The sequence below is a fragment of the Gopherus flavomarginatus genome, chromosome 8 (genome assembly GCF_025201925.1).
Source record: "Gopherus flavomarginatus isolate rGopFla2 chromosome 8, rGopFla2.mat.asm, whole genome shotgun sequence".
Lineage (NCBI taxonomy): Eukaryota > Metazoa > Chordata > Testudines > Testudinidae > Gopherus > Gopherus flavomarginatus.
The window spans coordinates 68,633,893-68,651,814 of NC_066624.1; the positions used below are offsets into that span (position 1 = coordinate 68,633,893).

A 17,922-nucleotide genomic window follows, 5' to 3' on the forward strand; every position below is an offset into this window, starting at 1 on the left:
CCCCACCTCTCAAGCTACATCCAGAGCCACTGCAGCAATCCTACTGGTAGCACTGTAAGTCAGCAGGAGCACCATGGTCTAAAAAACAAGGCACATCTCCAGCCCCTAGTCCACCCCCTGACAACTGGGAGTCTCAAACTACCAGCTGTTCCCCACAACCAGTAGAATGGAGAATAGCAAATTCCCTGCTAGTCCTTCCTGGGGAGGAAAAGAGCATGGCGATTATCTGCTGTTCTCCTGAGGAGTGTGGATCAGTGCAATAAACAGTGATCTTAGCAGCTGCATTCTGCGTGGATGGGAGAGAGTAGATGTGCGTGTTAGGAGGGAAGATGTTACAGATTGGATGGGAAGCCTGGACAAGAATCATTGTCTGGATGGAAAGAGCATATTATAGATGAGTTATGAAGGAGGAAGCTGCAAGATTTGGATACAATCTGAATGGGGTGGGGGAGAGAGGAAAAGTGGAAGAAGTTGAAGATGACTTCTAAATTATGAGTTTGGGTGACTGGGGTGAGGTTGGTGATAACGGTGACTGAAACGGGGGAGGGGAGAAAGTTTGTGAAGAAAAAAAGGGGTGAGAGTTGGCCATGTTAATATATATTGATGACAAGACATCTAAGTGGCTGAGATGCAGGACTGAGTTTAGGAAGAGGGATCAGAAGTAATAAAGCAGATCTATGAGCCAGTAATTGAAGGCATGTGAGCAGATGGGGGTGGGGGGCGGGGAGTTGGGTGAAGGAAGAAAAGAAGTAGACCCCATGGAGAGTGAGGCAGAAAAACAGCCACCACAGAATGGCACAGATGCAAGAGAGGACAAGATTCCCCACACTGAAAACATCAGGGGAAGATATCATAAGATCCAGTTGTGGAATCGGACTTCAGTATGTTGACTTCACTTGACTTTAATGCTAAATCAGAAATATCTAATGCTCCCAATATTCCCGCCCCTACTTTAGCTGCAAAAGTTGTGGTGTCCAGAAAATGTTCTGCCTTATTAATGAGAAGCCAGCAATCACAACATTTTAGTGCTAAATCATTGCCTCTGGAGAATCTGATTACAAAGCTTTACAGTACTCCTTATGAATGGGCTTCCAACCTCAAACTCTGGCCAGTAAAACTTGTTTGTGAGCAGTTCTGACTGGACTGGATGCCTGCCACTGCCACATCCATTAAACACACACAGCAGACCAAATTCACTATGTAACAAAGAAACTCCCGCTGAAACTGGTGGGAGCTGCATTATGTAACTGAGCAGAATTTCGCCCAGCTAACCAGTTAATATGTCAAATAATTCACACTGCTAGATACACACTGGGCTTTCTTAATCAGCCAAGTTGGCACTCTATAGTACCAACAGTGACATTTTTGCATTTGGCATTTTCTGCTCCTGTGCTTTATCATATTTTCCACTACAGTGTCAGGAAAGATTTCCATCTTCTTCAGCTGAAAGAAGCCAGATAATGGCCAACAGCAGCCCTGTAGTTTTGTTATCTTTAACTTTATAAAAAGGTTGTTATGCATGCTGCCTCAGTTTTCTACTTGACTAAGCACAAAGTTCAAATGAGACATGCATCTTGCTTCGTCGCTGTCCCTCCATCTCTTTGGTCAATAGTCTATCAATGTGGCGATTAGACAGATGTCAAATATTCACTTGACGTTTGCCTCTCTTTGAGCGCACAGTACAAAAAATGAAGTGGTGTGTGTGCAATTGTCAAGAAACCCATTTGAAGTGCAACTGTTTAAACGCAGCTGTTCAAATGCACCTGTTTGAGGTATGTTGGTTGGTACTGGTCACACGGTACTAGATACAGCTCCCGGATAGGGGACATTACTTCCCAATGTCAGGAGGTGCAGCAGAAGCCATTTTACCTCTGTTTCTCAAAAGTAGTCTGCAACTGGGCTGTTCCCCAAAACACATTTTTTTTTTTAAGGAAAGCCTTTCTGCCTGCAGCTTTCCCAGCTTTTTACACTCAAAACAGCTTGGGTTACAATTAGACAATATTTCACATTTTATAGTTGTTCATCACAGTAGTACAATATAACCATAACCTGAAAGCGATGCCCTCAGGAGATTCTGGTCAGTTGTGCCTAGGCCATTAAAACAAACCTAGTATATTCTCTAATAAAAATTGAGGACTAGCTTCCTGGAAATATGAACAACAAATTAAACTGCTATCTTATTTAATCTCCCCCTTGATTACGTAGCCAGGGAACTGAATGGCTTTTAAACTACTTGTCATTTTACTTCATGCTCAGGCTTAGTGTAGAGTCTTCAGTATTGGACCTTATCCAAAGAGTATCTGCAGTAACATGAATACTGTAAGTGCTAAGTATTTAATGAGTGACCATTGTAAAATAGGAAGCTAACAGCCTGAGGAAGATCAGGGGTCTTCTCTGGGACAAAACAGCTCTAATGTTTACATTGCAGTTAGAACTGTCCAGCATTTTCATATTCTTCAGATTTGACTTCCAAAAAAAGTCATTAAATGGCTTTATGCATCAAAGCCACACAAAATAGCAAAGGCTCCTTTCAATCACAATATCCCATTCCCAGATAGAAATCGGAGTCTTCCCTGCAACATTTGTAGTGTTAGGATTTGCAAAATGTGAAAACACAACTTGGAGCGGATTTTACATGTAGTCACGAATACACTGCACACCTCGAAGTTGCAATCTATTGCTCAACTATGGGAGAGAGGAATTTCCATTTGCTGGAAATCCAATTAAATAGCAAACATTCAGCATCAAAGTTAAAGATGAAATCCACCAAAGGGGATGGAGCGGCTCTGAGCATTGTGGAGCTTGGCTGCTGGAGCCATGGTGCTGAAGTGGACTAGGAAGACCCCAGTGCAGAACCATGGTAGTTTGTACAACCAGCCTTGGGACTTATGTGTAGTGCAGACGTACTGTCAAATCTGCAGAGGCCACAATGGAAAATGGTTTGGAAATGGACCTAGGAAGAGACGCACTGTTTTTGACTCTTGTGGATCTTAGTTTCGGCACATGCCTTTTTATCTGATTTGGCAAATGTGTGGCTGTACTGGGAACAGGGCAAGGTTTTTGCTAGGCATGTATCTCACCTATTTCCTTACTTATGGTTCAGGGTGAAAGACTTGCTTTCTGCAATAAAATGCAAACAGCACACTGTAGTCTAGAGAAGAGGCTCCTATATAGCGTGTCTGGAATATGCACAGGAAGACAAGGGGACACTTCCTGCAGATGCTGCCACAGGAAGAAAGAACCCCCTGCAGAGTTAAGTTCTCAAATTCAGGATGCAGCTTCTCTCTTTCCTTCTGAAGTTTCTTATCTTAAGATTCTCCTTCCTGATAAGATGTTGAGCCAAGCAATGACTTGTTAGAATGCTTTTTATGTGAGGCAAATAAATGCAACATTCCTGTTACAGCCTCCATGTCCCCACCCCACTTCTAATTCCTTGACTTCTTGCCTTTGAGGGGTGCACAATTCCCAGGCACTAGTGGCAAGGCCCAAAGAGTCACAAAATTTGACTGTCAAAGTAACTAATTTATATACTTTAAATGACTCTCATAACATCTCCTTGATTAACCCTTAGGGCACCAGCATTTTCCAGAGTTTCAGCCAAATTAAAGCTAAGGAAGACATATGACCACAATCCCCAAAGAGTTCAGTTATGTATAGTACTGAGATGTGGGGCATAAGTGATCAGAAAACAGGACCCAGTATTTTCTCAGCATAACCATAGTAATACAAGGAGACTAGATCTAAGCTAGAAATACTTGATAAAATCTACTGATACGAAGTGATTTATACCTGGCATAAGATATATATATATTTATTTTAAAATGAAATCAATTAGCATCTCAAATGAAAATGGTTTACCTTTCCTGGTTGAGATAGAAGGTCCTTTAATGTTCTCTGGAGACTTCATCAGGGCCTGCCTTATTCCACTACTCATGGCTGGTGCCAATGGACAATGTGCTGTATTCTGGAAAGGGAACCCTGCCAATGTGCAGACCCATAGCTTCACAGCTGTGCGTCAGTTCAAGAGGGCAAGGTTATTCCTCCATCACTTTCTACAGTCTGCCAGGCTTTGCCTCCCCAGCATGGTAAACCTTGGGAATTTGGGGAAATCAATGAGATCATTTTGCCTACAAATCCTTAAACTCTGAGCATAAAATGTGTGGTACTGCTGGAAATTCTAAACTGCAACCATTCCAATCCATTTTTACTATCACTAGCATATTATGGCTTCCAGGAGCAGCAGGATGGATGTAGCTGTTGTGTCCCAGGGTCTTACCTGTCTGCTGTTCTGTGCAGCTCTAAATTACACTATTTTTAAAATGCTGGGTGTAACTTCACCCAGATCTCTCCACACTCAAGTTCAGAATATTTAATCACACATCATACGCATCCTAATACAGCTGTTAGTCTGAAGCGCACATAATCGCTGATGGTTGAGTGTTTAGAGCAAACCTCCATCCTTCCCACACAGCATCTTTCGGATCCTTCGCCACAGAATGAAGTCACACTGCTGTATCTGTGTCAATACAATCATCTCCATGACAACAGACTAGAATGTTCCAAATATAGATGTGTGACTTCACTGCACAGAGAAGGAAGAGATGCACAAAGGCCACAACTCTCTGCTGAACTAACAAGATCAGACAATCGCCTGGGCCGCCTAAATATTCAGAATTAAATTAAACCCAACGTTTTCCTGAAGACATATCTTTTGTATTTTCTGCTACAGGTTTCACTTGAGTTTCTGGAAAACATAATGGGCAGGATCAATTCAAGCACGACTGGGTCTCGCTGCAAAGAGTTACAACTGAGTCTCCAGCTGAAAAGCCCAAGCTACAGCCTGAGATCTCCTTTATGCGGTGTCAGCTTGGTGAATGAGGATGGGGAGTAAAATGGGCAACATGTACACAGGGCTCAAGTGATGAGCACCACAGAGTGCTGTCTGCAGAGAGTGCCTTGTTCTTCACACTGTAGCACTACAGCCTGAGCAGTAAACATCACACAAGTATTGGGGACCCCCCCCCCCCATGATCCGTAAATTCTCTGTGGCTCGAGGACTGACAGCACTGTTAGAGCCAGTCCTGGTTTTATTTATTCATTTAAAATTAGAAATGGACTCAAGCAGCCAAATTCAAATCCAAACTATCAACACTCCTAAATTTGGGGTGTTTGGAACCAGGGTTCTGTCCCAGCTCATAGTAGAGATGGGGCCAATTTGAGAAATTCAGATGTGGGTCAGAATGATGGTGTGGGTGTTTGGATTTAGATCTGAGCTTTCCGTTTGTTGCCCAGCCCTGCTTTCCTTTTCTTTATCATAGGGGCAATGGACAACAATCAAAGTCAACCTGCTCCTTTTTATTTAGGCTTGGCAGGGGAGGGAAGTAGAGGGATTATGAAGTTCATGGCACCTACTGGCATGGGAAAGAGTAAGCAAAGTAAATGCTTCTCAAGAAGCCCATTACTTCTTGTCCTACCTTCCGTGGAGATGGAGAACAATTGATAACCATCCTCTTTGTACTTCCAGGTACTTTTTCATGCAGATCTATCTGCCCACAGTCAGGATCCATTTCTGGTGGACCTCAGAATATGGCCTGGAATTTGCCTGAGGCTATGGCTTAGGTAACAGCCTGCACTACTATCAGAGGGGTAGGTATAACAGTTACCAAATCTCAGTTCATTAGTGGTTTAATTCTGCTAGATGCTAAGCACCTTCTTAATGTTTTTCAGGGACTCCAGTAGCCACTGGAATGAACGTTCTCCATTTGATCCGTTCTGCCTTCAAATGGAAAACGGATCTTCAGGAGACCTCCCAACCTGATGCTTCCTTACGTGCTTATGCAGGGAGAGGAAGGAACAAGGTTGGACCAGTGTTTAAGAAAGAAAGTACCATTTAAATAATCTCCTTGGAACGGTCTTAAGTGCGTAACTATTGCTAGATTGCGTGTATATACACTCTTTGTGCACCACATGCTTGGTGACAAAGGACTCCATTCATAACAGAGGGCTGCCGTGTTTAAATTGGGTTATCCATGGAATTTACTCATAAGTGCCCATTCTTACTAGCACACTGGCCTTAACATGGCTTTTGGGGATTAACAAATAACCACTGTATTGCAGCAGTGGAACAATGGGCAGTTGTGACTAACATGGCAGTTCTCTTCTATGCCATGACTTGTTTTTTATTGAGTGCTGTAAATAGAGAGGCTAAATACAATCTGTGGGTCTGTAAACACAGACTCATGGATATTTGGAGCTGGTCCAGCTCCCTGCACTGAGGCAGGATCAAGTATACCTAGATCATCCCCCATGGGTGTTTGTCTAACAGGCCAGCACAAACCTCCAATGATGGAGATTCCCCAGCCTCCCTTGGAAGCCCATTCCAGAGCTTAACTACTCTTATAGTTAAAGAGTTTTTCCTAATATCTAACTTAAATCTCCCTTTGTTGCTGATTAAGCCCATTACTTCTTGTCCTACCTTCAGTGGAGATGGAGAACAATTGATAACCATCCTCTGTGTAACAGCCCTTAACATATTTGAAGACTGCTATCAGGTCTCTCACCCTCCACCCCACTCCCCACCCCAATCTTCTTTTCTCAAGACTAAACATGCCCTTTCTAACCTTTCCTCATAGGTCACGTTTTACGAACTTTTTATCATTTTTGTTGCTCTCTTCTGAAGTCTGCAATTTATCCTCAGACCATCTAGTTACCTCAGGGTATAACCTCAGTACTTCCAGGTACTTTTTCATGCAGATCTATCTGCCCACAGTCAGGATCCATTTCTGGTGGACCTCAGAATATGGCCTGGAATTTGCCTGAGGCTATGGCTTAGGTAACAGCCTGCACTACTATCAGAGGGGTAGGTATAACAGTTACCAAATCTCAGTTCATTAGTGGTTTAATTCTGCTAGATGCTAAGCACCTTCTTAATGTTTTTCAGGGACTCCAGTAGCCACTGGAATCAATTTGGAAGTGAGGACATGCAGAATAGCTGAGGAGATGCACAGCAATGTGCATGATCAGATTCATGGTCCAAAAAGGGGGAAGAGCTGCCACTGTTTTACACAGAATGATTTATCTGTGGATACAACAACCAATCTGAATAGGACAGTAAGAAACAAGGGGAGATTAGAAGTATTACAACAAAACCAACACAAAAAATATACAATCTTACTTTTACACTAAGCAAATCCAAGCCTACAAATTCCAATTTGCTTCTCCAGTTAACACTGTTTATTCAGAGCTCTAGGCCCCACACAGATTTTGGAAGAGCATATACAAGTTCCAGTGTATCAATAGCCACATGACTCTATAGCCTCACTAACACTGTCCTTCTTCAGTCCACCTCATATCTACAAACTTCCTCTTCCACCTGTGTACTCACCTAGTCAACACACCGCCCCAGAAAAAGGCTGGGAGACCTGCAGCATGCTTCATGGTCAAAATATACAAGTTATTTAAAATCAGGCTTGGAAAGTATTCATGAGGTAAAAGTTCTTACTGCAAATGCCCTTATACCAGCCCCCTCCACTTAAACAGAGAAGCTGGTATGTCAAGCAGCAAATGTGATCATAACTCCTATGGTATCCCACAAGGAAAAAGGCTGTCTCCTGGGGTAGTCAGGATCCAACATAGTACTTTATAAGTCAAAATCAGCCCGTTAAACCTCAGCCAGAAGCGAGCTGGCAGCTCAGGGATAACATGCTACCACTCAGAAGTGCCTGCATTAGGCAGCTGCTTTCTGTACTAGCTGAAATTTCCAGGAGTGGCCCACTGTAGAGCACAACTCAGTTTTCTAGTCCGTAAGTGACAAAAACATGTGTGACTGAGGACAAACAAACAAACATGACAAGCATAGATTGATAAAGGTCCTCTGCCCCTGCTGCTACCAGGTCAGGAAGCAGACAATGATCCAACACTATTCCCAGGCAGTGAACCTGTGTAACATCTACTGAAGCAGTTGACAATATCTTTGCTGCTTGTTCCTGTTACTCCCTCTGACTTTAAGAATCATCTCAGCCTTACCAGGATTGCATCTGAGCCAGATAGCTCTCATCCGAGCCCCATGCTCTGCTACACACTGAATAAATTGTTGAACTGCACCCTCTAGGCCCAATAAGATGGATACTTCAGTTGCAGCTGCATAGTGAAAGAACTGCTCTGCCCCAACACCTAACTAAATCCCTTAATACAGGAGTTCTCAACCTTTCTGAGCCCCCAGCCCTACCCTCGCAACATGCTATAAAAACTCCACAGCCCACCTGTGCCACAACAACTGTTTTTCTGCATCTAAAAGCCAGGGCCAGCATTAGGGGGTAGCAAGGTGGGATATTGCCTGGGATCTCTCACCACAGGGGGCACTGCGAAGCTAAGTTGCTCAGACTTTGGTTTCAGCCACAGGTGGTGGAGCTCGGGACCTGGGCTACAGCTTTCTGCCCTGGGCCCCAGCAAGTCTAATGCCAGCCCTGCTTGGTGGACCTCTGAAACCTGCTCGCAGCCCCTCAGGGGGCTCTGGCCCCCTGGTTGAGAAGGACTGCCTTAACAGACCAGTGTTAAATATTCCTTTCCGCTTTATGAGCTTTATGTTACATAATTGGATCACAAATTCAGAGTTAGGGTTCGGTTTAAGGTTAGAGTTAGAATTCAGAATTCTTCCCACCCCCTTTTCAGAAGTGGGCCCAGAAACTTAATTTTTTAAAAATCTGCAAAACTTGCTATAGATCTGATGAACAAGTTGCATTACCTCTGGTTTCTGTGTATTTTTAACTTAAGCAGGCTCTTAAGAACGATACAACTACCAATTTCAAATTCTTACAAATCAGGGTTATTTTCAGACAGACAGGGCTTTTGATCCAAGGGGAACCCCAAGCCTTGAGGAAGGGTTGGAAAAACTTTAGCTTACTAGGGCCCCATAAGACGGATGGGTAACCTCTGGTAAGCTTTTTGCAAGCATATAGGAATGTTTACAGGTTTGTATATGTTTTCTCTGTAATGCTTTTACCTGAAGAAAAAGAGGTGCTTGCTTAGAAAGACCTGTGTGGTAGCTTGTAACTGCTGGCAATGCACTGTGAATAGCCCCAGAGATGAAAGTCCTGCCCATCTGCTAGATCATGAAGAGGAGCCCCAAGTCAGTTTAAACTCAGGACACTTCTCCAAAAGTCCTTGCTTTGTCTCCTGGTCTCTGAAGAATCCAGTTTGAATGGGTATATGTGAGCCTTCCCAGGAGGTGGTATTGTGGCAGCCCTCCCCTGTGCAGTAGAACACAACCGGACATAGACCATTCATTTAATATAGTGGAACCCCAAAGATACTAACACCTAATTCAACAACATCTCCCAAGAATATGGCAGGAAGTTGCCATATCTATCACACTAGCATCACAACAAAGTTTATGAACGAACATATGATCTTCCCAGCTCCACAGACAAAATCTGTCTCTAGAATTACAGTGCACGTTATGTCCCGACTCTCTTCCCACTCTCAGGTTTCCACTGTATTTTTGCAGTCTTGATTAAAAACGAGGACAGTGCTGAACAGTTGAAATTATGCCTTTAAGATTCAGGTAGGATCAACAACAATAGCTAAATGCTACTGCACTATATATGATATGATCAGGGTCAGGCTCCATCCCAGATCTGTGGTATGCACTGTAATATATCGCTTAAAAAAAGCCTGCTATTATACTTTTGTATGCATACATAAGAGTGGATCTTTCATGACACAGCAAAATTGATGCAGGTTTGATATGCCTGATGGGTACTTGCTCAGCAGGTTACATTGACCCTGACTGCATTCGTTATACGAATTCTGTTGTTCCAGAGCTGAACTCTTTACCTTTTTCTTACACTGTTAAGGATAAACAGGTCCCTCTTCCCCCCCATCCACCCCCAAAGCACATAACACTACAAGGAAAATGCCCATTCTTCAGTGAGTGCATGTTAAAATTGCACATTGGCCCCAGCAATGGGGATAGAGCACACTGTATATACTATATTTCCTTTTCTTCTTAAAGCCTTCTGTGTACTGCTATTTCCAAATGCCAATGTGTGCCTTTCTGCAAGTGTCTCATCTGAGTCATGAACTTGGCCCATGCTCAGCTGAGGGCGTTCAGCATCCAGCATGGGAATGTTTTATTGGCAAGCAGAATGACCATCAATAACCTAATACAAAACACCCTCCTACCCCCGTTGTTGTGACAGAACAGTCACTGGGTTACTCCTCTTTGCCTACATTTATAAAGGCAGTCTTCAACAGGGAAGAGACATTTGTAACACTAATTTAAAATTACCATGTGGAAAATGTTTCCATTATCAGGATGATAAACTCTTGCCCTGCTATCTCACTCCTACTCAGAAATACGTCTGTGCCTGCTGCTTTAAAACAAAAGCAGCCTTCACTTTAATATGTTTCCTTACTGTGTCATGAGACACGTTTGTTATATTGTGTTGTTCTGCGATAAAGCCAGTGAATCCTTGGTTCCTGTCCATCCCAAGACTAGCCTATCTTAGATTTTGCTTGGGAGTCTAAAAAGGAATCCGCCCAGGAGAGTACATTCAAAATGGATTTACACTAAAATATCGAGAGCCCATAAAAGTAAGTCAGAGCGAAGCCTCTATACAGTCGTGGGGGGGAACAAGTTTAGACTCGGTCAGAAGCACTTCTGAGTGCAGCAATTGTATGATGAGTCCAAGATTCATAATTAAAGACAATACAGTACAATAGATTAGAGAGATTCCCTGATTGCTAACACAGTTCCCTTCCACTGTACCTTACTGCAAGGCCTTTGAACAATCTAAATCCGGTAGTCACTGTAATGGGCTATAGGGGAGGGAGGCCGCATAGCTGATTTTCTGCATCTCTTATTATCCCAAGCATCATCATTCAGGAGTGATGGAGACAAGAGCACTTCCCAATCCCTTTCTTGCATAAATGAGCTCTGCTACCCCACTTTTCACTCCAGCAAACACCTCTTACAAACCATGAACTGGCAGCTTTCTGTACAATGCGTTAAATCAGTGGCAATATTCCTATCATCATCATCGTCCAGGGAATACACATGTTGTTACAAAACAGTCCTAGAATGCATAAACTGCAGCAGTTAACTTCTGCATCTTGCTGTCCCCAGATCTATCTTTTCACTACTGACATCAGCAATAGCTTAATTTTATTCACTTCTTCATTTAAAACATTTTGACCCATAGCAAAGTGAAATTGTTCTGAATCAGAAAAAACAGATGCAAAATACATGTCTTGGTCATTTTCATATTCATTTCTAGAATAATGAATAAATCTAATGCACATTATGGCCTAATAGTCTGCATATTACTAGTTGAAAAACTGAAGCCCTTTTTTTTGTTACAGCAGCACAAAACACCCTATAACTTATGTGTGTAATGGTGCATATTTATGTGCATATCAGCATATTTCATGCAAATTCCAATATAAGTGAATTACATTCATAAACGTTGTAGATTAGGTACAGTACAAAATTTGCATATAGCAGGCCAAATATTCTGTCAACATCAAAACAGGCTTCCAAACTGTGCCCACAGTTTGCGTGCCTCAACTTGCATCCAACCAACTATTTGATTCAGAAACATGATTGCCGTGTGCATGCACAAGAACTGCAGACGCATTTTTAGAAGCCAATTTTCAAAATCGACCCTAATATTGTTGCTCTCTAAAGGCATTTAAACTCCTAGAATGCTGAGATTTTTCATGCTATCAGCTAAAAGAATGGTTATGAGGAGATAGGTGTGTGTGTGTATGTTTGCAGACTCTAAAGGGTTAAATTCAAATATTCCAAAGAAATAAGAAAGAGACAGGGATAGTGTTTGGATTTTAATGTTGATTCTCCTCCCTACCCTGTTTTGGAAATTATGAAACAAATGTGGCCATCTACAATTCTGCCAACAACTGACAACCACCATGCTTGTGATAAGTGACCTTTCTCTATAGGAGAACTGCGGGAAATACCTATTGGCAATATATGTTTTTTAATGTTGAGCCGGTTTAGAGAGAGAAACATCTCTTGTATACAGATTATGAAAAGGGCAAAAAATTATTTGGCTCAGATAACCAGCCAGAGTTTAGCTAAACCTCTTACTTTTGGAAAATGGTGCTGAAATTTTATGAGAACAATCTCTCATTACAGGATATGCGAAAAACCAGTTTGCATAAATTAAGGACTACACCTCTATCCAGAATTGAAACCAAACTTGTTTAGAAAGCTGAAAAAATGGGGATAACTTTTTCCCCTCTGCACTTTTTGTCGGAATAAATGGAAGGGCAGAAATACCATGAGAAAGGCTGGTCTTATGCTATGTTCCATCCAAATGAAATAAGGAGGTAATGAAAATATCATGAAGACTTTGTCTATGCAGGAGCTAAAGCCATGTACATTAAACAGTCAACCAGAGCTTCTAAACTCAATTTAAACATAGTCTGCTCATGTCCACGCTTAGTTAACCTGAATTGCTGACTCAGAAAATATAATTTGAGGTCTAGTGTGTAGGGGACCTACATTTGCTTTGGAGATTTCCTACCCAAACCTGCATATCGAAGAGGCTTAGATAAGCTTCTGGCAAGCACTGAAACTATTTTATGTTTAACGCTTGAACCGTTATGTACCATATAAAATGCTCCATAGATTATGCAGAGGAAGAGCATTTACCACATAACAGATATTGAACTTGTGTGTGTATGTGTGTCTGTGTGTGAGTCTGTGTGTATGCACACACACACGTGTGTGAAATTTCCAACAAGACACAAGTCAGTTCCTGTTACAATGTCAATTCCCAGCTTGAAATGTATTGGTAGATCAGAAACTCACTGGCACATGGAGCTGGCCCCTAGAAGCTCACATAAGGGTTCTCGAGAATATGGCAGAGTTTGGAAAGAGTTCAATTACTCTGGGATAACAACTTAATAACATTCCAGATTGTACCACATCATTAGCAGCACTATTAACCTGAGCTCCTATGGGCCATACTCCAGGGGAGTTCGTGCTCTTGCCTCTGTGATTTCAGGGGACTGAAAACAACAATAAAAAATACGTTTAGCTTCAGTTTTGTGTTGAATGGCCCCTGCTATTTGGGGCATTCAGTACATAAACTTACCATTGCAGTTCACCACGGAACTACAGGTACACTCAGATGAATAAAATATTGTGTAACATCCCCTTAACCTTCAGCACCTGCAGACACACCGCTGAACAGTTGGCTCTTAACTAACCCTATTCAGAGAAAGGCTTAGATGAGACAGGATGCCAAGTATTAAGCCAGCAGCCTCCCCAGATGAGCATGAACCATCCGAGGGCCAGCTACATTTCTCTAATTCTTAAAATGTGTGACTATCATTATTATATTTCAACTGGACTTAGACAAAGATACAGAAGTGGAATACCCTAGCTATACATGGATTTACAGTATCAAGGAGTATTGGAGAGAGGGGCTAGCCTGCACCATGATACCAAAACACACCAAACTCACTTTGAGTGGCTTTTTCCATTTTCCAATTGCCCAGAAAGGTTCAGGTCACAAGCACATCACTCTATTCCTATCACACTGGCAGGAGCTTGTCTATTTCAGCCTCTCCTCTTATTTACAAAAAGAATGACTTACTTCCAACTTCCACAAGACCCAATAGCAAGGTATGTTAAATCATATAGAGCAAGGTCTGAAAGGTGTGGGCAGAGGACAGGAAAAGTAACACACACACAGGCATACAGAGGGACACATTAAGATGGCATCTAGTACAAATTCAAAATCCACTTCCTCCCAACAAACCTATTCAGCTTTGAAATGCCCCCATCCCCTCTCCCACTCCTTTTGCCATCCATCCAAAATGGCCATCCTATCATATATGCCACTCTCTCCTTACCTCCTCACTCCAGCCTTCATAATCCAGCCCCACTTCATGTCCACCTGCAGTCGCCAGCAGGTCTCCCCATATCTTCACCAAATCCCAGTTTCTCTGCCCCCTCTTCACGTCTCTGGGAGCTCTACCCATTCACATGGGTGTCTATTGCTCCCTTGGACAGGTGTCTGCCTTCCCCCATGATTTAATCCCACTGCCTGACGCTCATGAGGCTGCTAGAACAGCAGGAGGGAAGGGACAGCAGGAAATCGGATGAGTTTCAAAGTTGCTACAGCTGTTTTACCAGCTCCATTGCAGCAGTGCAAGGACTGTTCCACTTCCCCCACCTCTTGCTGGCACTCCCCCCATCTGCAGGCCAGTCAGAGCCAAAGGGAAGTATAACCCTGGAAGCATAACTCCTCCCTCTGCAACCACAGCCACTGCAAAGTGGGAACTCTTCCCACCCCATCATCCCCAGTGCCTAACTGGGACATTCTGAAAAACAAGAATTTTCTCTTTTAAACAAAGAAGAAGGGAAATTCAATGCAATAGCCCCCATTAATGCATAGTTAAAACTACAAAAAGCCAAGGAATGCTTCACTTAAAGCTCCAAAAATCAGCATTCACGCCACAAATGAGCTCCATTGCACATATATGCAGAAATGTTCTATTTTCTATTCCTGTTTTTATTGTTAAATATTTGACTAAATCACCGTTTGTGTTGAAAAATATATCTAATGTGCAACACAGCCAAGTCAATTACATAGATTTAGTATTATTGTGATAACGTTAAATACAATTAACTCAGTTAGTGTTAATACACATGCCCTAAATATTTGACTAGGATTCCCAGTTGCAGTTCAGCATTGGTTAATGAACAGTACCACTATGTAATTATCTGAAATTATCTCCACGTCAGTTTTACCTCATGGCCAGCAAGTTATCACCCCTAGGCTGAAGTATCCCTGCAATTCTTCCCAAAGAGTTCAGGATCTGTTTACCTCCTGCCTACCTCATTTGATATAAACTGTTGCACCTAATGAAAATCCAAGTTAATTTGGCATGGCTTGTTTCTTTAAATCCTGGGTTTGGGCCACATTTTAAGCATGTCAATTGATCATTGAGAACACTAGTGGGAGCTACTTTGGCAGGTGGCTCATAGAGCAATGGAGGGGAAATATATAAAGAAATACATCTGGGGAGTTTGTGAGGATGGAGTTGATTAATCCAACTGAAATCTCCTAACTCACAGTGTGCCACATCAACCGTAAAACAATGTCAACATGCACTAGTGTATGCTTTGAGGCACTGAATGTATTTTTATTTATTTTATTTTTTTGTCTCTTGAAAAGTGCTGAAAGACTTTGAACTTTAAATCAATCTCCTGTTGTGTGGCCTCTTCAACTGGAACCGACTACATGACCCTGGAGAAAAGGGGTCAATGAAATTATACACTGTAGTTCACAAACACAGCTGCAAACATCACTACTGCAGAGAAGGGCCAAAGGAAAAAAAAAGATGCCTCAAAAGGAAATCTCTCAGACCAAACAAGAAATATGCAAACAGTTTGCTGCAGCTCTGCTAACGGGTCCCTAGTCAGCAACAGTAATGCAACAAATGGGAAGAGAAATGAATAGCCCAGCCCTCACTTATGCAGTTTTCTAGCGGTGAAACAATAACTCCCTGGTTCTTTCCCACCCCCGCAATTTTAAAGGACCATATTTCCAAGAAGGGGATATGTGAGTGTATTCAAAACTCCCAAATGCACATACACAAACAAGTATATACCTATGGAAATCTGGACACAGATGCGCAATTTATGCAAGCAAATTGCAACACAGGCACAAAGGCAAAGAGGATTTGTCGTGAAACCACAGTGGCCTTCTTTAGTCAAAATACTGGTTTTCAGTAATCACCACTTTCCTATGCTCTTTCAGGCCTTCAAGACATAGGACAAATGAATGGACAAGAAGCATTATTAATAAAGTGAAGGACTAAGCCAGCAACAAATGGACTAGAGAAGCAAAAAGACTTACCCGCAAAATTGAAACTGAAAATATCAGTAAGCAAATCCAAACTCTTCAGCTGGATAATAAAATTAAAATGAATGGGGTTGGAGAGACATCCCAGTTTGAACAGAGAGCGTGCTGCAATACAAATTCTCAGCCAAGATATCTGGGTTCTAGTTCCCACGATATCACTTAGTCATTTATGGCCAAATGTTCACAAGTAGCTTTTCAAGAAAGTTAAGTCCAAAGCAGACTGCAAGGAGTTAAAAAGAGATCTCACAAAATTGGGTGACTGGGCAACAAAATGGCAGATGGAATTCAATGTTGATACATGCAAAGTAATGCACATTGGAAAACATAATCCCAACTATACACACAAAATAATGGGATCTAAATCAGCTCTCACTACTCAAGAAAGAGATCTTGGGATCATTGTGAATAGTTCTCTGAAAACTTCTGCTCAGTATGCAGAGGCAGTCAAAAAAGCAAACAATGTTAGGAACCACTAGGAAAGGGATACATAAAAAGATAGCAAATATCATAATGCCTTGATATAAAGGCATGGTATGCCCACACCTTAAATACTGTGTGCAGTTCTGGTTGCCCCATCTCAAAAAATGGTATATTAGAACTGGAAAAGGTACAGAGAAGGGCAACAAGAAAGAACTGGAGCGGTGTTGGTCCAACCTCCCCATTATGCCCTCAGTTCGGAGCATGAGGAAGGCAACTGTGCAGGTGCAGAGCAATGGACACAACTTGCTAGAAACCTCTGGTCTGAGGCACATGGAGTGCATGCGTACCCAAGTGTGGAATACACAGAAGGACCAGCAGTCAAGGAAGAATCAACCTTTACATATTTTAAGACAGGCACCCAAACAGTGAATCATCCAACATTACAGGCTACTTTTGAATATTTGGGTCTCAAGCTCTCGGTGCCACTGTTTCCCATTTATAAAGTAAAATAAGGACAGTAATACCCCACAGGTGTATTGTAAGGCTTAATTCATTAACGCTTTTAAAGTCCTTTAATATCCTTGAATGGAAAGTTTGATAGAATTGCAAAGTATTCTTCCTCTATATTTAGAGAGGGAGGTTCTCCATGTAACACACTGGAAAGTGATTCAGACCAAAAATGCCAGGGCCTGACAATAAAAAAAGACTAGACTATATTTGAGCCTATGCAAGTCCAATGCTTTGCACAGCTTCTCCAGCTGACATTGGTGTGCACTTTTATGCTGTTACAGTGGGTCTTTTGCCTTTTAGATCTTTTTCTCATTAGTCATTCCCCCTCCAATGGCAAATTTTTAAAAATCGATTCCCTTTAAAAACATCACACTTGATTATTGATCACACTAGAGGGAGATTTCTACCAAGACTAGATTTACCCCATTTGTAAAGTGGGAATACTGCTATTTTATTTTCTCTGCAGAGAAAATGTCAGTTCATGTTCCCTAAAGTCTTAGAATTCACCAAAAGTCTCTCACAAACCTCAGTCGGCCCCCTTGAACTCCAGCTTATTAAAAGAAACAATTATTTATTTTAAATATTAGCGACTGTGCATGGAACCCAACACAAGCAGTTGGATTCCACTTTTCCTGAAGGTCCCGCAAAAGTTTATCAGTTATCTCTGTTTGGATCCCATCTTGGTAACCCTCCCCAAAGCCTCAGACCAGCACCAAGCACAGCAGCGAGATCATTATGGAAAAAAGTCTACTGCAAAATGTAGTAGGATAGAAATATTGTTCCCCACCCAAAATTGTTGAGGCCGATTCTGGAAATATGTAACCTCTCTATTAATTCCCTGTAGGCTGACTCATCTTCCAGCATTCCATTTCTGTAACTCTGAAGCATCTGAACGTGGCTGGTGCACACACATACTTCCTATTCATTCTTCTGTCGTTCTCCCTGAGTGACGCAGCAGGATCTCCTCATGTCCTGATTGAGATGACATGAAACCATGACAGAACTCTTGCCTTGAACCTCAGCTTACAATCCAGACGCTAGCAGTCTCATGCTTGGCCAGGTGCTTTTTAAAAATGAAATATTAAGATTTGCA

The 17,922-nt window shown here is 42.1% G+C and overlaps 1 protein-coding gene across 1 annotated transcript in view; it reads right to left on the reverse strand.

The window, feature by feature from the left end:
* LOC127056308 (uncharacterized) overlaps positions 1–17,922 on the reverse strand; it is a 279,257-nt gene that overhangs the window by 153,805 nt on the left and 107,530 nt on the right.